This window comes from Canis aureus, chromosome X, assembly GCF_053574225.1.
Source record: "Canis aureus isolate CA01 chromosome X, VMU_Caureus_v.1.0, whole genome shotgun sequence".
NCBI classification, from domain to species: Eukaryota; Metazoa; Chordata; class Mammalia; order Carnivora; family Canidae; genus Canis; species Canis aureus.
This window is the reverse complement of record NC_135649.1, coordinates 13,113,575-13,137,988: the sequence shown is the minus strand read 5'-3', so window position 1 is coordinate 13,137,988 and position 24,414 is coordinate 13,113,575. Positions and strand designations below refer to the sequence as shown.

Sequence of the window (24,414 nt, the reverse complement as noted above, 5' to 3'; positions counted from 1 at the left end):
ATTGGTCATCCTACCATACATCTCTGCGAAAGATTTTCAATATGGATTGAAAGAAATTTTCCTATAATGCCAAGCCTATTAAATATTAAACTTTTTACCTTTAAATTTTTAGTAGTATACAGTTTATCAGAACAGTATAAAATATTACATATTTTGATAAGTAATTACTAAAAATAACTCAAATTTGGTTGGAAATGCACCCCTTAAGGGCATATGATTGTTTATTTTCCTCCAAGATAGTTCATGACTCTGAGGATGGCTATTACTTCTAATGAGACAGTGCAGTAAAAATTTTCTTCCTATTTTTCACTTTTAGAGCTATAAGAGGTCAGAAAACTTCGTTCCCAAAAATAAGTAGAAGGGAATGGAATGAATGTCCAAATCATAAGTCAAAAATCACAGTGACCTGTTACGACAAGTAATTTTTCATGATTTAAATATTTTAATTAAAATTTAAAATTTGTAACAGACAACTTGATTAGGCCTATCTTTAGTTCCATGAAAGTAAGGAAGCCCCAATTTATTAAAGGATTTCTTGCTGAATAATTTATTTCTGGGTTTCTGGTAAGTTTACCAAAATGACTTTATCAAGGATTTGGCAAATAACTATTATATCTGACATACTTTAATTTTGGGGCATTATTTTTAATGCAGTGTACTTAAAAAGATTAGAAAAATCAAAATACTTAGACCGATATGCCTTAGCCAACATAATAATTTTGATAAAGTTCCTTTAATTTATTTAAATATAAATCTTTGAGGCTACAGATTTGGATCATTGATTTCATAGAAAATATTTATAATATAACTTAATTGGCAAAAGCAATATCCATATCAAAATAATCGGCTAGATCAGCTGTACCTTCAGAAAAATGTCTACTTCATTTTTCAATGGAAAAATCAATTGATATGCATTTTGAGGAACATTATTAAAACCACACAGAAGTCAATTACGGGACACCTCCTGTTTAATAGTTTATTAACAAAGGAAATCGATTAAAATTATAATGAGAATTTTATCAACTTCAAAATAAATTAAGAGATTAAATCATAATTTTGTTTCTCGTGATTTTAAATTAAACAATGTAATATGTAGCTAACGTTATAATTCATGTATAAAACAAGGAATCTGATAGCAAGCATAGTTTCCTTTGGTAAATTTGTATGCATGTGTTTTTAGAACTCTGGTGTTGGGTTTGTGGAAATAATTAAGTAGGAATCATGTACAGAAATTTAAAAATCCATTAACTTTATTAGACCACAGAATCAAACTTTTCAACTGTATTTTATGAAAGAGATATGCATATATAGCTAAAGAATAATTGGTCTGGAAACTACTATATTTTGTTTTTGATAATGGGAGGAAGAAAATATATAATATATAAGTGAAATATTATATAAATATATATTTATAAAGTGAATATTATAAAGTGAAATATTATATAAATATATAGCATATATTTATAAAGTGATATGAGGATTTACTTTAATTGGAAAAGATACTTCAAGATACAATCTGAGAAAACAGGTTTTAAGTAGTTTAATTGAATGATGTATCTTATCTGAAATAAATAACAATTTCTATGTATTGGTTTTACTGGTGTAAACATTTTGTCGTATAGGAAAACATTCTAGTTATATATATATATATTTAAAGATTTTATTTATTTATTCATGAGAGACACAGTCCGAGACACAGGCAGAGGGAGAAGCAGGCTCCATGCAGGGAGCCCCATGTGGGACTCGATCCTTGGACTCCGGGATCACACCCTGAGCCGGAGGCAGACGCTCAATCGCTGAGCCACCCAGGCGTCCTCATTCTAGTTATATTTAAAAGAATCAATATCAACAATATATACTGCCATTAGTTAGGTGCATTTTTTTTCCAGTTAATGATACATTTAAGCGATCGGTATTGAGAATAGTTGCAAAATAATGCCTAATTTTAAGCACGTGGGAAAAAAGTTTTTAGGCAGATCAGTTTTAGTAGAAAAGATCCATGGGAGTTGAGAATCTGAGAGTGGATCCATGGAAACTATCCATGCTCACATACTTCTTTTTTTTTTAATTTATTTTTTATTGGTGTTCAATTTACTAACATACAGAATACTTCTTGAAAAGATTTCATGTACCAGTAGCCTAGTTCGAAGACCACTGCTCTAGACTATTTTCAGCAGGATTGCTCCAGAACAATATATCATTGTCATTGTCATAATCAATTCATCATAGTTGACACGCAAAAGAGTGCTGTGGAAATAGCTGCCACTGTTGAATTTCTGCTGAATGCTTCTGTGTTTGAGCAAAATGTTCTGGAAGGGATTATTTTATTTTGTTGATAATGTATGTATTGACCAGGTCTGCATTGTCCAATATGGGAACCACATACGGCTCTTGAGCATTTGAAATGTGGCTCGTGCAAACTGTGATATATTCTAAGTGTGGAATACGGTATACAACAGATTTCAGAGACAGGGTAGACAAAATATTTCGCTAATATTTTTATATTGATTATATGTTGAAATAATAGTATTTTGGATATATTGAGTTAAATAACATATTATTAAAATTAATTTCGTCTACTTTTTAAACTTTTTTTTACTTTTTAAACTTTTTTAAAAGGTCACACATGAAAAATAAAATTACACCTGTAGCTTGCATCGTATGCGTTATATGTGATAGTGCTGCTCTAGACCTTATGTTGGAACTCTTGAATTTCCTCCAAAAGCATGACCACAGAAAAAAAAATGGATTTGTCCACTAATCTGGTCCAGTATATTGGTATTCTGATGTAACCAGGACCTCTTACTAGTGTTTAGGTTCTTGGGTTGGGGAATTTCTAGTTGTAAGCAAGAAAAAGTAAAACAAAACAAAACAAAAACTTCGATATTCCATTAAGGATATTTAAAAAGTAGTCTTTTGTTAGTATCTAGGAATTTTGCCAACATGAACTTTAGATGGCTTCTAAGTGGGTGCGTGTGAAGCTTTTCAAACTCTTCAGAAATGTCAGTGGCAGATATTGCATTCTATTGAAGATATGAAGCGTTCCATCGCATTTGAGATGCTTTTTCCCCCTATAATTATGTTTTTGTGTAACACTAAGAAAGAAAACAAACACCTCTAAATAAGCTGTGATGTAATGCTTTCATATCAGTAGAATTGTAACTTTATACTTATTGGAGAGCTCTTTTTGGCTTCTTTAGATATATATGTTTATCGCAGGTCATGATACTACAATAGCCACGCGCAGACTTGAGTGTACACAGGCGATGACCACTCCCTTTCAACTGCGTCCTGGCTGACAGTGATTGTAAAATGCCCACTGATTATAAGGTGCATTCTGATTGCAGAGACATTAAAAAGGGAAGAAAATATACATGTCAGAATCAGGTAAATATGGTAAGTCCTTTGTCACGAAAAAAGGACCACAGGAGACAAACCCCAAGACATCAACCTAGTGAAAACCTCTCTTCTGTGTATGACTGTATTTGTGAAAAACAAAATGTGGCTCTTATCTAAACATCTATCATAGCGCACTTAAATACAATTGCATTATACATTTCATCTGCACTGTTTCATAGTTTTCTTAGCATTCTTTTATTTGTTTCCTGGCGCGGGAGTGGGAATCATGATGGGTGGAGTATGGCTGGGGAACAGAGTGGATTTCTCCAGACTGAAAAAGTCTAGCATCTCTGTTGTGAGAACCACTTAGCACAGTCTTGTGGGAGGCTGTGCCTTCAATGGCACTGTTTGTTCTTCGTAAGTGGCCTAACAGAAGGAGCCTTTCTCCTTGTCATGGCTTAGTTTAATTTTAACATGTTCATTGTATCCTTTCTTGACTGAAGGGCTTGAGAGAGGGAGGAATGGAGATTGAGCTGCTTTTCTAGTTTTTGTTTTATAGAGTATTCAAGAGGGTCCATAAGATGAATCAGAACTCCACAGGAAGTACATTATCTCAAGAATCAATGAAAACAACCCTAGATTTGTCATCCAGGAATTGTGACACATCTCTGATTCTAATGATACTCTTGATGATATGAGAGACTTGCAAGAGGTAACAAAAACAAAAGTTTTCATGAAATGAGGAGGATAAAAGAACCAATACCATGTTTAATTGTAGGTTTAACTACAGTTAAACATTATACTAAGACTTACATATCTCTTAGGGGCTCAAAAGCAGGGCCAGCTTCCCGGACGTGTGACTTGTGAGTCTCATAGGGCTCCATGCTTAGTTTAATGCTCTGCTGTAATGGTCCTGAAATTCTTAATAATTTTTAAAAATATTTTATTTATTTATTCATGAGAGACACAGAGAGAGAGAGGCAGAGACACAGGCAGAGGGAGAAGTAGGTTCCCTGCAAGGAGCCCGATGTGGGACTTGATCCTGGATCCCAGGATCACGACCTTCCATAACTTGGCTATTGTAAATAATGCTGTTATAAATATAGGGGTGTGGGCAGCCCCGGTGGCCCAGCAGTTAAGCGCTGCCTTCGGCCCAGGGTGTGATCCTGGAGACTCGGGATCGAGTCCCACATCGGGCTCCCTGCATGGAGCCTGCTTCTCCCTCTGCCTGTGTCTCTGCCTCTCTCTCTCTCTCTCTGTCCTGAATAAATAAATAAAGTCTTAAAAAATATATAGGGGTGCACTTATCCCTTTGAATTAGTGTTTTTGTATTTTAGGGGTAAATATTCAATAGTGCAATTACTGGATCATAGAGTAGTTCTATTTTTATTTTTTTATTTTTTTATTTTTTAAGTATTTTATTTATTTATTCATGAGACACACACACACACACACACACACACACACACACACACACAGAGGCAGAGACACAGGAGGAGGGAGAAGCAGGCTCCATGCAGGGAGCCTGATGTGGGAATCGATCCTGGGCCTCCAGGATCACGCCCTGGGCTGAAGGCGGCACTAAGCTGCTGAGCCACCTGGGCTGCCCCTATTTTTAAACTTTTGAGGACCCTCCATACTGTTTTCCACAGTGACTACACCACTTTGCATTTCTACCAACAGTGCAAGAGGGTTCCTTTTTCTCCACATCTCTGCCAACACTTGTTTCTTGTGTTTTTGATTTTAGCCATTCTGACAGGTGTGAGGTGATATCTCATTGTGGCTTTGGTTTGCATTTCCCTGATGATGAGTGCTGTTGAACATCTTTTCATGTGTCTGGTGGCCATCTGGATGTTTTCTTTGGAGAAATGTCTGTTCAATTCTTCTGACCATTTCTAACTAGATTATTTGGATTTTTGGTGTTGAGTTGTCTAAGAATTTTTAATATATTTTAGATACTAACTCTTTATTGCATATGCCATTTGCAAATTCTCCTCCCATTTCATAGGTTGCCTTTTAGTTCTGTTGATTGTATTCTTTGCTGTGCAGAGGCTTTTTATTTTGAGATAATCCCCATAGTTTATTTTCGCTCTTATTTTCCCTTGACTTAGAGACCTACATAGGAAAAGTTGCTATGGCTGGTGTCAGAGAAATTACTGCCTGTGCTCTCTTCTAGGGTTTTTATGGTTTCAGGTTTCACATTTAGATCTTTGATTCATTTTGAGTTTATTTTTGTGTATGGTGTAAGAAAGTGGTCCAGTTTCATTCTTTCCATGTAGCTCACCAGTTTTCCCAACACCATTTGTTAAAAAGACTTTTCCCACTGAATAAACTTTCCTACTTTGTTGCAGATTAATTGACCACATAATTTTGGGTTTTCTGTTCTGTTCTATTGATCTGTATGTCTATTTTTATTCCAATACCATACTCTTTTGATTATTACAGCTTTGTAGGATAAGTTGAAGTCCAGGATTATGATGCCCGGAGCTTTGCTTTTCTTTTTCAAGATTGCTCTGGCTATTCAGGGTCTTCTGTGGCTCCATATAAATTTTAGAATTGTTTGTTCTCTGTGTTTTTATTTTTCTCATCTATAAAATGGCAATGCCATTGCAGTTGTTCTCCTTAGCCCCAGATGAGGCTAATTCAGAATCCAACTGAAATGCCCATGGAAGTACTTGTGAACCATAAAGACTGAAACAGATGCAAAATTATTACCCTCCTCCCAGCAGGAAATCCTGCATGGCTTTTAAGTGTGCAAGAATGCCTGTCAGTGACTTCCATGGTACGTCCTCAGAGTCTTATTTACACACTCGCTGGGTCTTGCTGTGATGCCATAGAGAGAGGTGAAGGTAGCACTTCAAGTGAGGTCACAGAAAATGTTATTCTAAATATCTTGGCAATGTCTCCTGTCGCTGATGGGACGTGGTGATCAACAATTTGTCTTATTTCATATATCAGCCTATATTAGAGATCACTGAAGACTTTGTCTCTTGTGGGGGGCAGAAGCAAGGATAGGTATGTAGCTTATTAGGAATGAGTGTCCAGGAGAAGGCTGTTTTCTGGCTACGAGGGTACAGTGTATTTGATTGCATATCTCCATGGGGAAATGAGGGGTTACTGTGTTGTACTGGAATGCAGGCATGAAGTGGCTGGGATGTATTTCCATTATTTTGATTTTTTTTTTTGCACCAGGGTTTGCCCACTGGGTCCGGTCTGTGGCAAGGGCTGAAGACCTGATAAACCAAAAGCAAAGAGTCAATATCTGGTCTGTGATCCCTTGGTTCAGATCTGAGCCTTCCAGTTACCTCACAACTTGGCTTGAGGAGGTTGTGTGACAACCTAGATCAGGACTGGAGACAAGGGACAAGGATGCCGATTGGGCAACTGTAAGAGCATGTTCATTTTGAGAGGTTTTCATCACAAGGGAGCCTGCGAAAGGGAGTTGGCTGTGGCACATAGAGGTCTGGGTGCAGGCACAAAGATGCCTGCATGTGAGAGGGTGAGGAGTTGGGGGGTTCCGTGGGGACTTCATGAACTAGTTGGATGGAGGTTGTCTGTGTAGGTGTCTGTAACTGACTTAGGTTAAGCTCTACTCAGGTTGGAATAAGAGAACTTTGTTAGGGAGGGAGAGAGAAAGGAGAGGGGCAGAGGGAGAGGGAGAGAGAGAAGCTTAAGCAGGCTCCACGAACAGTACAGAACCCAATGTGGGGCTCGAGCTCATGACCCTGTGATCATGACCTGAGCTGAAATGAAGAGTCAGATGCTCAACTGACTGAGCCCCTCCAGGCCCCCAGGGATAAGAGCTTTTTTGAGCTCCCTGTAGCACTGCCTGAAACCCCTACTGTGTTCCCAGACCAACCAAGACAGGCCGTACCCATTGGCGAAGGTAAGTTGGGAGCTCAGCAAAGATCTCATTTGTAATATAGGAAGATTTCCAGTGTTTCTCTTAGGACCCCAGTTGAGGTTGAGGACCAGAGAAGGGAAGATGATAATATAGTCTCTGAATTGCGGAGAACCCTTAAAGGCCATTTAGTTCAGTCCTTGTATCTCCATTTTGAAATCTGCAATAAATAGTTTCTCCTTCCTTGGCCTGAACATCTCCAGGAAGGGGGAATGCCATGTTTTCTGAGGCAGCCTGTTCAGTGTCTGGCCATGTTTATAGCTTGGCCTCATGTTGGATGCAGTCTGCCTCCCTGGGATGCACGTTCTGAACTCGAGGCAAGTCGCCTCCTGCTGACACATGGCCCCGTTGATCACTGAAGACAGTTCCTGGACTCTTCTCTTTGCCAAGGTTCGTCTCTCTCTGGCATTGCCCATTTGACAGTTTGGGCCCCTGTTCCCCTTGTTTTGTCCTTCTCGACCAGGAACCAAAGGTCAGGGGACCCCCTCCCTGGGGTACTGAAGTCTTGCACAGTCTGATCTCTCTATTGGCCACATGGCATTTATAGTCAGAGTGTTGACTCACTCAGACTTTGCAGACAGTCTAAATTCACCTTAGTGAAGCCTGAAACCTGCTTCCCTAAGAACTACAGCGATAGGGCCCCTGGGGTGGGGGCGTTCAGTCAGTTAAGCGTCCGACTCTTGGTTTCAGCTCAGGTCAGGATTTCAGGGTCCCGGGATTGAGCCCCGCATCAGGCTCTGTGCTCAGTGTGGAGTCTGCTTTTCCTTCTCCCTCTCCTCCTCCCCCTGCTCATGCGTGCTCTCTCATAAATAAAAATAAAATCTTTTTTTTTTTTAAAGAAATACGGGGGTAGCTGATGCTTCTGACCAGGAGTATTTCCCTCACTGAACGTTAGGTCATGGTGGCATAGGGAGGAACAAAGGTTTTTTTTTTTTTTAAGATTTAATTTATTTATTCATGAGATACAGAGAGAGAGGCAGGGACACAGGCAGAGGGAGAAGCAGGTTCCCTGCAGGGAGCCCGATGCAGGATTCGATCCCAGGGCCCTGGGATCACAACCTGAGCCAAAGGCAGATGCTCAATTGCTGAGCCACCCAGGTGTTCCAGGGAGGAACAAAGTTAAAGGTAGAAAGCTATCTGGTGTATTGTCTTTTAAGAGCTTTAGTATCTATTTTCCTTCGACACATCCCTCATTTATGTACATATCATTTCATATGGAGTCTGGAACCTGGGAACATATGGAACAGTGAACCTGAAATGTGGTTGAGGAATTGTGTTAATCACACGCGTGGCTCACAATGGAGCAGGAGTGAGCTTGAAACTTTCCTTTCCTCTTATGTCCCCCTCCCAGTCCTAGGAAGGAACAGCGTTACCTGCAAAGGAGAGGAAGACAGGACTCCGTCACTAAAAATAGAGCAATTTGATTTTTTTTTTCTTCCTCTAGATTTTAGCTAATAAGTTTGTTCACTGCATAGGCTGCAAAGTGTGGTATGTTCTCTACCTAATTCCCTCCAAACTAATCCCTGGGGGAACATAAAGATGTGATGTTGCCGATTTCTGCTTCATATAAATGAACGAAAGCAGGATCCAGTGTGGTACTACTTTTTGAGCATGTTCACATTCCTGTTTATATAATCAGCACACATCACAGTAATCACTCACTTAAAATTATGTAATCAATGCTCCGTGCAATGGTTATCTTACAACACGAGGTCTGAGAGCCAAATGTATTTATGGACATAGTAGAACACACTATTTAGCGTGAGGAACTTTCTGGAAAGAAGAACATGTGGGTGAAGGTTTTGCTTGCATGGTACCATATTCACAATGACTTACTCTGCGCCCCCCGCCCCACGCACCTCCTTGGCCTTCACTACATTGACTGCTCTTTCTCCCTCTCTTCTGGGGACTGGTGTTCCTATAGTCTCGAATCTCATTCCTTGCCTTTGCCCTCCCTGAAGTGTTCTGAAGAAAGCATGTAAGCGTCACACAAAACTGAATTCATTTCATTTTATTTATTTTTACTATTTTATTTATTTATTCATGAGAGACAGAGACAGAGACACAGAGAAGCAGGCTCCATGCAGGGAGCCCGATGTGGGACTCGATCCCGGATCCTCAGGATCACGTCCTGGGCCAAAGGCAAGAGCTAAACCGCTGAGCCACCCAGGGATCCCCCTGAATTCATTTTAAAAAGGAAAGAGAAATACATTTTCCCTGCATTGGAGTTTTTTTTTTTTTTTTTTTTTTTTGGAGTTTTCTTAGGAGAAATAAGGAGTACAATAAGAAAGCTTTATTTAGGTAAAGGGTGAGCTGAGCTGAGTCTTATATTTTTTCAAAGCTTGGAAATCTCTGGACCGATGAATAAGGAATTGTGTTGGAATGCACTGAATCTTGGCCTGGCTTCATGCACAGCAGCAGAGTAATTGCGAGCCTGTGAAACCAGGTGTGTTGGCTTCGATTGTAGGTCTCTCGCAGCTCGCAGTGGGGGGGACCGGCCATGCCCAGCCGCCTTCTCCAAGAGCAGAACTTTTTGAAGAAGCAGAACTGGCCACGGGCAGCAAAGTTCCTCTGGTTTCCTGGCCTGTTTGGCCACGCCCATCCCTGCCCTGGACTCTGCCTCCCCTTCTTTGGCCACCGGCCTGGTAGTAGGGAGCAGAGTGTAGACGGATGGCACTGCCTCATGCAGTTAAAGCACCAGTGCATGCTGCTTTACATGCAGATAGAGAGCTGGCGTGGAACACAGAGCATTAACTTCCACTCCCGAAGAAACTACCTCGCTTTGCATCTTAATGAAGCTGTATTAAGGCTATGAGCTTCATATTTTAATATTCAGGAACCTGTGTTTCTTGTGTAGAGAAGGCGAGAGCATGAAGCAGCAAAATTTTAGTTGCGATTTCATGGCAGCAGGTGAGCGGTTGACCCGGGGGTGGTACAGATCTCTTCCCCTGGACGTTCAGCCCCATTCTCTTCCCTCTGCTTCTCGGTTAAGGGTCAGGTAGTTCCCTGTTGTAATTCTATCCAGTTTATCCAGAAGGTGAACGTCTTTATTACCGAATGGCAGAGAATTCGAGTTTACCCCAGTGGTATTTACTGGCAACACCCATGTTGAACAGGAAGGCAGAGAACTGGGATGCATCACCCCCACTACTGACTAGTTGGGTAAACTTCATCCCATTCCCAGTTTCCTCATCTGTAAAATGGGAAGCATAATAATATTTGCTCTGCCTACCTCACGGGGCTGTTGTGGGTACAAGTGAGAAAACACGTATGAACACATAAAATTTAATGTGATCTACAGTTGTGGAGTATTGTGAAATGTAATAACAAGCATAAGGAACTTGTCAGTTGTGGAAAACAATGCCTAACATATTTAATATAAGTGGCTTTTACTGCTCCAGTAGTTATTAAAACTGCAGATTTTAGTGTGTACCCCCGTTTCCTCGAATTTGTAGACATCTTTTGATATATTTTATAAAGATCACGATATTTCAGCTGAGTTAGATTCCAACCTATTTCTCAGAATCAGTCCCTTTTCATGAAAGGATAAAAAAAATGTGGCTTCCACAATTCTGCATAGTTTTCTTTTTTTTTTTTTCTGCATAGTTTTCGATGGCAACCCTATAACACGTCAAACATGAGGCAGTAGGCCACGTGAAATAGCCCAAGTAGCCATAGTTATGGGAATATAACTGTCTTGTCATTGAGAGTTTTCTAAAATTCTCTATTTATCTTGGGTAACGGGGGTGGGAGAGTTTTTGTGATGCATTTTATTTACCCCCAGCTCAGAGAGAGGCAAATTGGCACACTTCGTAAAATAATGAAAAATAGGAGGCGACTGGGTGGCTCAGTGGGTTGAGCATCTGCCTTGGGCTCAGGTCATGATCCCCAGAGTCCTGGGATTGAGCCCCGCATCCTCGTCCTCCTCGGGGCTCTCTGCTCAAGGGGGAGTCTGCTTCTCCCTCTCCCTTGGCCCCCTTCCTGGCTCATGCTCTCTCTCTCTCTCTTTTGCTCACTCTCTCTCTCAAATAAATAAGTAAAATATTTTTTAAAAATAATGAAAAATAGGGAAAGAGTTGTTGCTGCTTGCAGAGGAAAATGGGTGGATTCTAAGCACACAGATGCCCATGCCTGGAATCTGAGATCAGCTCCCCTAAGGAAGCCTTGGGGAGCCAGAATGAAAGAGCAATGTGGCCCGGACACAAAAGAAGAGGGAGACACACAGTGTTCAGCTTGTGCCCAGGTGGACCCAGCATGTCTGTAAATTATAGGGAGACATGAGAGGAGGAAAAGAGGGGGATGGGGGTGGGGCAGGAAGGGGAAGCAGAGAAATAATATCTGTGGGTCACAACTGGAAAAGTATTTTAAAATTTGCAGCTTAAAACCTGCAAAGCTGCAAAATTTAGAAATGACTATTGATAGAGGACGGTTTAATCCACAAAAGAATCACATTGAGTCCAAAGTGAGATGCATAGAATATAAAATAAGATCTGAAAACCTCAACTGGTCTGCCAGTGGGCATAATAAATTTTGAAGAGGCTTCAATTTCTTTCCACGGCTGGATGAACAATTTGCTGAGGTGGAGTTTCAGAGGAAACAAGAAGATTAGCTTTGTATTTGATGCAGAGTATTAAGGGCTTCCTAAAGAGATTAAATCAAAACCTGATTACAGTCCACTAATGCTTTATTAATGTAGCAGACATTTTTTGCTTTTCAAGTTTTTCATTTAAACTTGTGTTTGTGAATATTATTAAATTTCTTGGGATTAAGGACTTTTAAAGCCCCTCGTTTGCAAAGCCCTATTATTCAGTTCTCTGCAGGGGCTCAGAAAGCCCTCTACACATTCGCCCCCACAGCTGGTCATTATCGCAGGGGGGCTTAGGGAAGACAAAGGGGAACCCGAACAGCTTTGGCAGGGGAACTTGGCCAGGGGAAGAGAGATGTTCACGACTGTTCCTTCACCTTTGCCATCCCATCCCCTCATCCCCTCTCCGATTCCTGGCTGCTGATGATTCTGGGGACAGGGTGGGGTATTTAGCCCTGCAGAACCGCACGCAGCTCGGCCTCCTGAATAGGCTTGCTAGGGCTCCTAATCTGCAAGTGTAGGCTCCCTGTAGGGGCTCCCCCCTCTCCTTCGCATGCCACTGCCTCTCCCAGAAGGCTCCTCTTCCTCCATTTGGCTGTTTAAATTCATCCCCTCCTTCCAGGCTCATCTCAAATGCATCCTCATTGTCCCTTCCATCACAAACAAGAAACAAAATCTTCAGTGGTGTTGGGCCATCCCAGCTTTGCCTACTCAGTGGCAAAACTTAAAAATCTTACAGGTTCCAAGGTCGAGAGGAGGAGGAAGTGGAGAGCAAAGGTCCCAGGCTTTCCCATGAGGGAAAGGCTTCTCTGTCCCTAACATCAACAGTGTCTGTTGCTCCAACTGCCAGGCATGGTCATTTGCTTGTGTCTTCCTCATATGGCTCATGAACTGCCAGATGACCTGGGCTCCGTGCAAGCCCCGTAGTGACGATTTTCTTACTTACTCTGTGCAGATATTTGACTGTCTTGTAAATGTACCATTGACTAGGAAGGCTGTCTTCCACATTTTGGTAAAAATTCATGCCCAACTTTTATAGGGGACGGTCAAGTTGGCTGAGCAAGAATGCATTACTTTTCTGGGTAAAATGCATTACTTTTTTGGGGTAAATGGGGATTTTCTCACCACTGTGGAATTAAAGCAGAATACAGAAAAAAAAAAAAAACAAACCTGTTGCTGTGGAAGCTAAAACTGTAGCTTTCATCCTTAAGTCCTGATTTCAAGTGTTGGAGTTAATCAAAACTCCCTGTCCCTTCATCCTGCCTCATCTGTGTGTCCCTTTCTCATTTTGACAGATCTAGTCAAAATGATCTAAAAACAAATTATTTTTTATTTTTATTTTTTACTTTATTGGAGTTCAGTTTGCCAACATATAGCATAACTCCCAGTGCTCATCCCGTCCAATGTCACCCAGTCACCCCCACCCCCCCACCCACCTCCCTTTCCACCTCCCCCTTGTTCTTTTCCCAGAGTTAGGAGTCTCTCATGTTCTGTCTCCCTCTCTGATATTTCCCACTCATTTTCTCTCCTTTCCCCTTTATTCCCTTTCACTATTTTTTATATTCCCCAAATGAATGAGACCATATAATATTTGTCCTTCTCCGATTGATTTATTTCACTCAGCATAATACCCTCCAGTTCCATCCACGTCGAAGCAAATATAAAAAATTATTGAGGATATAAATCTATAAAAAGATGTGTCTCCCATAACATTGCATCTGCATGTCTTTGAACGCTTAGAGTTTTTGATATAGTTCAGCTATTTGTATATTCCCTTCTCATACATGTGAGCATCTTGAGGGCAGAAGGTCTATCTCCTTTGCTTTTGTGTCCCTTGCAGGGCCCAGCCCGGTGCCTTGTATAGGGGTCAATGATCGACTGCATGAAGGACAGGATCAGTGTGCACGTGTCTGTTTGCATCTACATGTTGGCTCTTTACTCCGTTATGTGGTGTAACAGTGATAAGCCATAGTGAGGCCAGTAGTGAGTGGGGCTGAACTGTCTCTGGGTTAGCCCTAACCTAAACCACAGAAGTGAATAAGTAAAGGAACAACAACAACAAAAGACCCAAACACATGGACCCATAGCTCTCTCTAGTACACAACTGCATATTAGGGAAGCACATGTTGATAGTCACTATCAACTTGTCTTTTTGGTGGGAGGAGCGGCCGGGGAGACACTTTAGTTACTACACATTCCTGAATATTAGGCAGTTTGCTATTTAAGTAACCTTTACTGACTCTTGTTTCCTTAGGAAACAGATGAAAGACTAAGGAGGTTTGTATAACCAACAAGTGGCCTTTAACACCCCTGATAACATTTTGTTTAACTCAGGTCTGTTAATGAGGCTTCTGATTGCTCCTACCAGATACGTGGATTGTTCCAGAAATCAGTCTATTCAACTGGGAACCTCTTGAGTTAATTTGGCCCTGTATGTGCTGAAATTGACAGTTGAGGAGGCATCAAGTAAGCTGTCCAAAGCCCGCTGTTCTAAAATTCAAAAAAAAAAATCTCAACAAAGTGAAAAATTTGAATTTCTAACATAAAATGAAGACCTTCTGATGAATTTTTGTTTATTCAGCATTGGAGAAAAACACTTCTTTGCTAATCAAGAAAAAGGAGAATTAGGACAGATGCCACCTTTTCAACTGCCAATCTTTTTCAGGATAGAGAAAACAGCCAGAGATTCCAGAGCCTTTGTGCTGTAACAGATTATCAGTACAATCTGGTACAAGCCTTCCACCCATGGGCCTTAATCACTTAATAGGTAAAGGAGTTGGACCAAATATGGACTGGCTCTTCCAGCTCTGACTATAGATGAAACATTATTTTATTACTTTATATAGTTCCATTCTGGAGTGGTAACCGATAGGGAGGTAGAAACCATGCCCATTTGGCGGGTATCCATTCGAATTTACTCCCACGATAGAAGAGCGCCTTCACTTGTAGCTGTCCAGTGCAGAGGATATACTACTGTATGTCTACAATACACAGCACACTTCCAGAATTGAGAACGGAAAAAATTATTCTATTATTTTTCATATTGATTACATGTTGAAATGATAATATTTTAGATCCATTTGGTCATATGAAATATGTTATAATATTAATTTACCTGTTACTTTCTACTTTCTTCTTCGTATTATCTAAACATTGTACAATTTTATCCATGCCTCATACTATATTTGTCTTGGACAACCCTGGCCTAGAGAGTTCCTCCTTCTCCATGTGACCTGAGTTCCACTACTTAGAAATCTCCCAAGGTTGAAACCATCTAAACTTGTGGTTTTCAGCCTTCGATGCACTTTAGAATCACATGGGGATCTTTTAAAAAATACTGACCCCCCCCCACCTTATTATTCTGATTCTCTGATCCAGCTCCTAGCGATCTTGGAATTTCTTCCAGAAGGCCGTAGGGGGTGTGGTCATGAAGAGGCGGACTCTGTTAGCCGAATGCCAGAAACACATCTGAGCCTGGGCCGGACAGCTGCTGGATGAGGGGGAGGCAGCACTGAAACAGGCTTAGCTCAGACCCTCAGCTAGTTATTAAGAGCAAAAGGGCCCTCTCCTTAGCTCTTCAGTTGTTACAAATCAAACAAACAGAACCAAAACAGTAACTTGAATTAATTCTGTCTTAGCTGCTACTGCTTATTTGAGTTTCTGAAAATCAGCTTACAGCATTCCATCCGGCCTCCCAGGGAGATACTGGGCATTGCTTGGTCTGTTTTCAGAGAGGAAAATGGAGCTCAAGGACTATGACCATCTCTTTGGTTAAGAGAATTCCTTCTGGGGACGCCTGGGTGGCTCAGCGGTTGAGCGTCTGCCTTGGGCTCAGGGCGTGATCCCTGGTCCAGGGATTTGGGTCCCACATCGGGCTCCCTGGGAGGAGCCTGCCTCTCCCTCTGCCTGTGTCTCTGCCTCTCTCTGTGGGTCTCTCATGAATAAATAAAATTACAAAAAAAAAAGAATTCCTTCTGCCAAATTTTGCCTATTTTGTTTTACATTTGTTTCAGTGCAGAGATTTTTTTTTTTTGGACCCTTAAGGGATCTAAGGAAGAGAACATAGAAAAGGCAGTTGCATTGGACTTAGACTGTCCTCTAGAATGGAGCAAGCAACCATCAAGTTCATGTTGATTCCTAGTAGCATAGGCTGCATTGTCTAGCCTGACCCTCAAATTCTGGGAGTTGCCCTCTGCGATCTGCCGCCCGGAATGCTCATTAGAACCACAGTTGTTTGTGGCTAGGCCCTGGCATGGGTCCAAGTGAGGAGGATGCTGCTCCTCTTCTGCTAAGTCTTCCTGCTTCTCAGGGCTGTAGGTGCCTGTCCGCCCTCTACAGATGACTCAGGTTGGAGTCCTGGCAATTAATCTGGGACAGGTTTAAAAAACAACTGAAAACCCTAGGCCTTTAAATCAGACTCTACTGAATTGTCTCATGAGGTCTGGGGAAGTCACCTTCCTTCTCAATTCTAGGGATGCTTGAGAAAGAGGTACTGAGTTACTGTGATCACGAATGGCCAAATTCAGTGCCACCTGCAGTGGTGGTGCTACCTTGTCGAGGCACCAGATGATTAATGGGAGAAAAGTTCCAGTAAATAATCCAGTGTGTCCACAGTGCCCTGAGGCTTTACCATTCCTCTCTCTGCCCGGGAATTTTGATTAAATACCACTTTGATGAGTTAAGATTAAGTTAAAGGGTTTATGTTATGTTTTCCTGAGTTAAGATTACGTTAAGGTGTTGATGTTGTCTGAGTTATTTTGGAGTGACGTTGGGCAAATAACTTCTCTAAGCTTCACTTGTAGAATAGGAGTCATCACAGTACCTACCTCCTATTCTTGTGAAGATTTAATGAGTCGCCCTGCATATTTCCAGCCCCTGGTACAGTGACGTGCTCAGAATAGCAGCTGAGGAAAGGTTTGTGGGATGAATAGATGAATGAATTAACAAATATTAATATTACAGTCAAAGCGCATGCTTACAGAGATGCATTTTTGGGTCAATCTTTTTTGGGTCAATCTGAAAGTACCAGGGTTGGCAAATTGAACACCAATAAAAAATAAATTAAAAAAAAATAAAAGTACCAGGGTTTAGTATGCAAAACTAATTACTAAAGCCTAATTAGTTTCTCTATCAAAGATTCAGACTCGGTGTGCCTCCATTTCCTTGGCATTTTCATACAGTAGATGCCAGACATAGCAGATGAAGAACTAGAGAAAGCATCTTCTAACACTGGCTTTGAGGCTCACACTGGCCAGGGTACATGTTTTATGTTGCAGAGATATTTTAGGGGTTCAAATTGTTCTCAGCTGTGAAAAATGATAAATACAGATACTTTACAGCCAAATGTAAGTACAGTCTACTAAATAAGGAGCCATTGAAATGGACAAGCATTGAGTTGGATTGGTAATCAGTAATTATATATTATATTGAAACATGTACATTTTAGTGCTTGAGGAAAAAAGTAGGATTCTCTGAACTGCCTATGTAACTTCTCCCCACCCCCAAAATAGAGCAGATGTGTAACTAGGAGCCCAACTTTTTCTTTTTAAGAGCAGCTGTAAGAGGATAGTGATATTAACTTACCAAAAAGATTTTACATGGAGCCATGCATTTAGATTTTTTAATGTCAGGTGTGGTATGAAAGATAACAACATGCTTTTTTACTGAGGACAGATTTTTCTGAAAGTTCATCTTCATGCTATAGTCATAACCTAAATTACACTTGAATGAAACTTTGGAAAAAATAAAATTGAAAACCTCTTGGATTAAGAGAGAGTTGTAGCTACAGCAAATAAAAATGACATGCTTTAAGTTAGGTCCCGGTTAGAGAGCATCGACCCTGATGTAATTCATTGGAATTTCAGTTTTATTTATTTTATTTATTTTTTGAGAGGGGGGCAGAGGGAAGAGGAGGAGAGAGTGAGAGACAGAATCTCAAGTAGGCTCTACGCCCAGTGTGGAGCCCAACATAGGGCTCCGTCTCATGACCCTGAGCCCAATTCAAGAGTCAGCTTAACTGACTGAGCCACCGAGATGCCCGTGGAATTCCAGTTTTAAAGCCAGATAAAAAAATAAATAAATAAAAAATAAATAAAGCCAGATCACCTGCATAGCTTCATTTTAGTTTTTCTTAATCCCATGGATCATTTTCTTTTGGCGTCTTCACTATTGGACCTCTGTGGCGTGGGGGACGGGAGCAGAGAATATTAGGATCTCTCACGTGGGCAGGGACAAAGTGAGAAAGAGGGAAAAGTGGTGCAAGTAAGGAAGCTGGATGTATAGCCGGCTCAACAGGTGCTACAGGGAGCTGGGTCACAAAGTGAGTTGGAGCTTTACTCTGGCCTCTGTGCCTGGGTGAATGTAAGGAAATATGCATTTACCATGCCATTGCTTTATTTTCAATTCTGTTAACAGCTTTTTAAGTCAACATGATATTTCATAGCAATTAGCTGTAATTACAAATCTTAAAAACATTTTTGTGGCTAATTACATGCTTAATTGTTGTTCCTTCATTTTCATTTAATTCTAAAAGAAATTAACTGTGCCATTTTGACAAGTGCTTAGTGTTTTTAAAACTGATCATGAATACTCTCTTGCTGAAATTTGTGGTTATACATCTTCGCAAACTTTCCCCCAGTCTGAAACTGTCTACAAATGTTGGCGGTAGGTCCCCTGTGTGCATGCTGGTCGCAGGCTACTCTCACAGCTATGGTTGCCTGGAAGGGACTGTCATCGTGGCCAAGAAAAAACGAGCCACTCAGTCAGTGGCAGACTAGAGAAGAATTGGGCGTCAGATTTTCTGATGGTGATTGTTTGGCCACTGGGCAGCGGGCCACCAAGTGAGTTATTGATCCAGTGGAGCTCAGCCCATTTGGATTGCCAGGATTGGCTTTCTGTCATCAGGTTACTAAAACTGTGTGTCTGGAGAAGAAGAAAACAATTTAAAAACACTGGTAGGCTCTGTGACTTAACAGGTTTAAACTCTCTAAAGGAAAATATCATAGGCATTGGCTCTAGGGTAGATGAATGGGAGAAATCCTGACCACTTGGACTTCAGATGTGTGGAATGAATCTCTGAAATTCAATTAACTGGCCCGGATAGCATCTGAAATGCCGTTCGTGGTGGGGAGGGATAAAGTTCAACAGTACTGATGAGGAATTTCAGTAAGTGTGATATTTGCGCTGAATTCTTAAGAGGAAGGGGAGGATAAAGGTGAGGACACAGAAGACGTGGGCCAAATTCCAGTTCAGATGCTTATTAGCTATGCAGCCTTCCACGATTTTTTTCAGACCAATAAGATAATGTGAGTAAAAGCAATGAAGATAGTACTTGACACCTAGAAGGGTCTCAGCAAATGTTCTTTTTCTTTCTTCTCTTAAGTCTTAGGGTTGTTATTCTATTAAGAACTCAGTTTTGAAGATGACTTCATTCTGAGATATTTTATTCTTATTTATCAGTTGATGGCATAAGAGTGACCCATTATTAACCTGTAGACTCATATAATTTTTTAAAAGATTTTATTTATTTCTTTATTAATAAGAGAGAGAGAGAGAGAGAGGCACAGGCAGAGGGAGAAGCAGGCTCCACGCAGGGAGCCTGATGTGGGACTCGATCTGGGCCGAAGGCAGGCGCTAAAACCACTGAGCCACCCAGGGATCCCCCCCCCATATAATTTTTTATGATATTTTAACACTTTCCTACCATTGAATTATAATACAAACTTCTTAATTTCATATTTTTCTTACCTTATGGTGCTAAGATGATGTTTTTAATGATCTGAAAGGAATACTAACTTAGGATTGGGATATAATCACACTGGCAAATGGATGCAGAATTTTTCCCCAGAATATATACAAGTGTTGTGTGAACCTGAAAATAGTTTTTTCTTTGTCTGGATTTTTTTTTTTATCACTTTGTCCCATTCTCTTGGAGGATGTTGATGTTTGTCTTCCTCATACCTCCAGTAGCAAAGCAAAAAATAATGCATTGCCTTTAATGCCAGTCCTGACAATGATAGATGATGGCTGTTTGTATGGGTGTGAGTGACAGGTCCCATAGCTCACAGCCCTTCCATCGCACACATCTCACCTCAGCCTTCATGGCTGAGTCCCACCCAGCTCAGCCTGCTTGTTTGTTTGTTTCTTTCATTATTTCTTCTAGGATTTATTTACCTATTTGAGAGAAAGAGAATGAGAGAGAGAGAGAACAAGTGGTGGGGGGTCGGAGGGAGGGAGAGAGAGTCTCAAGCAGACTCCACACCGAGTGTGGGGCCCAAGGTGGGGCTCAGTCCCCTGAGATCATGACCTGAGCTGAAGCCAGAGAGCTGGACACTTAACCGACGGAGCCCCCCATGCGCCCCAGCCTTCTTGAACCTATTCTTTGGGACCGCCCGTGAGCCCATCACTTATGGGTGATGAATCATTCATCCAGAAAATATTTATTGAGCCCATTTACTGGACCAGAAATTCTGCTAAGTGACGGAATCATGGAGATGCCTAAGGCACAGCTCCAACCAGAGCTAAGACCTGTCTAGAGATTAACTATAACAAAGATTTAAAAAAGGTCACATGGAAGAGCAGGGAGCGATTGGTGTTCAGTTGGGGGAATTCGGGCAGGGCTATTCGTTCAGGAAACAAATGAACAAGAGCTTGTGCTAGGCTGAGGCTACAGAGACAGAACTCGGTCTGTCCTCAAGGAGTTTAGCTTCTTGGGTGAGGCGGACAGCCAGGCTGATGACAGCACCTTAGAGACGGTTAAGGCAGGAACAAAGTGCTGAGGGCACCTAGGAGCTAATATATTTGGGGAACCAAGGAGTCATGGCAGAAGCAGAGGTTAAGCTGGGTTTTCTTTAGTGAGTTTATACTCTAGTGAGTGTGACTGCTACGCATGCAAATAATTCCCAAACCAAGGAGAAGGTGCTGAGTGCCCTTGAGCGCCCTAGGAGAGCTTCGGACTAAGGGCTGCGAGGGGGGAGAGTAGGGTGAGTGTGCTGACTTCCAGCTGGGGGCCTCAGGGGACTATTTCTCAAAGAGACCAAATTGCAGCTGGGCCTTAAAGGCTGAGCAAACACTGGTGGGAGGGCAGGGGGAGGGAAGGAGGGGACGAAGCAGCAGGAACGGCAGGCATATAGGCATGGCCTGTCACTGGGAAGTCCTATGGGGGTGGAGGACACACTTCTGAATGTGCTTTGGGATCGAGGGCTCTGGAGTCGGGCTGGTGGGGTTCCAGCATTGCCGTGTCCTTCACAGTCAGGCCTGCTGGTGAGACTGAGCAAGTGTCTTAGCCTCTCTGAGCCTTGGTTTGAACATCCGTAAAACGGGGCTGACAGTAATACTGAATCCCACAGGGACAGCCCCTGAGGATCAGTTTAGTTCACGCATACGTAGGCCCCCCAGCAGCACCCAACGAGAGGGCAGAGAGGGCGCACCGCATGTGTCCCTTGTGGGCGGCAGCGGCGGTAGTATCCACCGCAGCTGTCATATAAATAGGAACAACTTTAGGGAGTTTTTGTGCTGGGAGCTTGTGGGGACACCCCTAGGATGACCTGACCTGCTGGAGCCTCAGGGGCCGTTGAAGAATGATCAATACTGTCGTGTCCTCTTGGCATAGTTGTTAAGGTACCCCTGGGCCATGTCCTAGCCACATAAATAACCAGGCCTCAGCAGTTGCAAAGGGCCCACGCAGAACATTGGCTCCGGGACAATGGGGACAACTGATGAGGACCACGTCCAAGGTGGAGGTGCAGAGCCCCCTGTCTGTGATACAAATCACACCAGCAGCAGAGCTTGCCAACAGTAGGCACTGCCAGTGGTTGAACTGAAGGCGGTGCCGGGGCGCCTGCGTGGCTCAGTCTGTTGGGTGTCCGACTCTTGGTTTGGGCTCAGGCCCTGATCTCAGGGTCCGGGGATCGAGCCTCGCACTGGGCTCTGTGCTCGACGGGAGTCTGCTTGAGATTCTTTCCCTCTCTCCCTTCCCCTGCTCATGCTCTCTCTCTCTAAAATAAATCTTAAAAAAAAAAAATGAAGGCGGTGCTGAAAGTCTGGCCATCAAAGAACTGAATGCCTATGTCCCGGGTGCCTTAGTGTTCATAATCCTACCTCCAGCTGAAATTTTAGTATGGAAGTGTGTGTGGCTGTCTGCAAGTAATCCCGCAGTGTTCCCACTAGGGGCAGGCTCACAAGAAACAGGCACAGCCTGAGATCAGTGATCTGCAAAGTCGCGGAAACTGTTCTTTTTTTATTTTTTATTTTTTGGAAACTGTTCTTTCTTGCGTTGACACTTTTGTGCATTTTCGGACGCACTCGACATGTACAGCTGCATTTAGCAGGTGGCCTGTGACTCCGTATATTCCCACTGTGCGCCCAACTGCAGATCCAGCAGATGGATGTCATCGTAAACGTGACTCTTTCGGGTTGCCCTAACCTTTGGCTATTTAATCTGGTTCCTCGTAATCGCTAAGCACACACACCACTGCTGCAAGACAGAGGCGCCTTACCAACTCCTGGAAGAGCCCACAAATCTCCCTTCTCAAATGAGCTTTAGCATAGCAGGCTCAAAGGTTCCTTTGCAGATTCACGACGAGCCTCTGGAAGTTTCTGAGACACAGAGCAATTAAAACGGATCTCTTTCTGAGACCTCTGTGTCTTACACTCTCAGAGCTCTGTGTAAACATCATCTTGTAGACCTAGAAGTAAGGGAATCATACTGCACTGGAAAATTATTATTCTGTGTCTTAATCAAAAAGGATTTAAAGGTGGCCAGTGGCAGGTATTGTGCCAGTAATCAACAGCCCTGCAAGGGTTCAGCTTTGAGTGTCTTCTGCCCAGTTTTTGCACCTTCCATTAGAAAATGGGTCTTAACTAATACCCCATTTTTGACAAACGCTAATTAAAAATTTGCCTGGAAAAAATTGCCTGTGCCTCCTTTGAATTTTTTTTTTCTTGAGAAGGGATATTTTGGATGGCTCTTGTTTGTTTAAAAACACTACCCATGGAAGTTTCCTAAAATAAATGTACTTGTGGCAAACAGACTTTCAAAATCACTCACGGATCCTGGAGACCCGGGATCGAGTCCCACGTCGGGCTCCCTGCGTGGAGCCTGCTTCTCCCTGCCTGTGTCTCTGCCTCTCTCTCTCTCTCTCTCTGTGTGTGTGTCTCTCATGAATAAATAAATAAAATCTTTAAAAAAATCATTCACAGAGTAGAGGTAGGGGCATAGAAACAAGGGAACTGAAGTTCAGAGGAGTTAGGTTGAGCGAACAGAACGCGGCACTTGGGATTGAGCCACCTGTATGACCCCGAGAGAGCTACAGTGCAGACTCAGTTTCTTCATCCAAAAAAACCGGGCAAAAAAGATCCCCCTATAACACAGCACGTGTCCCGAAGGAGGATTAATTAAAATAGTCTAAAATAGGGAAAATGCTTTTTGTAAATCACAAGCTGCTATTCAAATGTAAGGAATTACCCTGAAATCACTAATTAATTCCTAGAGTTTGTGGAATCTATAGAGGTTGCCCCTGTAGCAGATCATGTCATATGGAAACAAATAATTTTTCTTCCTCTCTGATTATTATTATTATTTTTTATTGCCCAGCTTCCCTGGGTAGGTCTTCACCTTGTTGTGGCAAAGAGATTTCTCTTCTATTAAAAAAAGAAAACAAATGTAAGGAATTACTCTGATCATCACTATTCAAAGTCCTACAGCTTATTTTTTAATCTTTATTTTATTTTAATTCATTAATTAATTTTTTTGCCCGGGATAGTCCCACAGCCTATACCTGGCTAGTCAGTTTGTCTGAATAAATATAGTGAGTCACCCAGTGAGCACTGGGTGTTATTCTGTATGTTGGTAAATTGAACACCAATAAAAAATTAATTTATTAAAAAAAATATATATATAGTGAGTCACTTATGTCTCTCCCCACTAGATGGCAGGCGAGCCACTTGGTAAAATACTGTTCGGGCCGAGGATCCACGCAGCCAGCAATCGTGGGGTGGTGAGGCAGTGCAGCAACCACAAAGGGTGGATTAGAATTGTGATGAGCAGAGGCAGCCTGTATTGTGAAAATAAATTTCATTCAAACGCCACAGGCTTACAGTTCACCAAAATCTTGTATCTGTGAAAACATGATCCTTTTGACTATAAGAAAAAAGGACAGCTAAGCAAATAATTTCAGCCAATAAGGAAGTGTTTAGCCCACTCCGAGTTATAGCTAACAGACTTAACGATTATTTATGGCACCACTTTACAGATAATGGTTTCATCCATATCAGGAGTCGACAAAGTGCTTCTGTAGAGGGCCGGAGAGTAAATATTTCTGGCTTTGCGGGTTGAGCCATTTCTGTTGAGTGGACTCAACTTTGCCTTTGCCGGCTAGAAGCCTGCAAACAGACTGAGACAATAAGACAATGAGTGGGCATGGCTGGGTTAGAATACATTTTAATGATGGATGCTGAGTCTGGAAATCCATGTAACTTTATTTTATTTATTTATTTATTTATTTATTTATTTAATTTATTTTATTTATTTATTTATTTATTTATTCATATAACTTTGACTTACCACCAGACAGTCTTCTTTTGATTTTTT

The 24,414-nt window shown here is 41.8% G+C and overlaps 1 protein-coding gene across 1 annotated transcript in view; it reads left to right on the top strand.

Annotated features, from left to right (window-relative positions):
• Positions 1-24,414, top strand: part of LOC144308368 (uncharacterized) — a 77,270-nt gene that overhangs the window by 23,519 nt on the left and 29,337 nt on the right. The window lies entirely within an intron of this gene.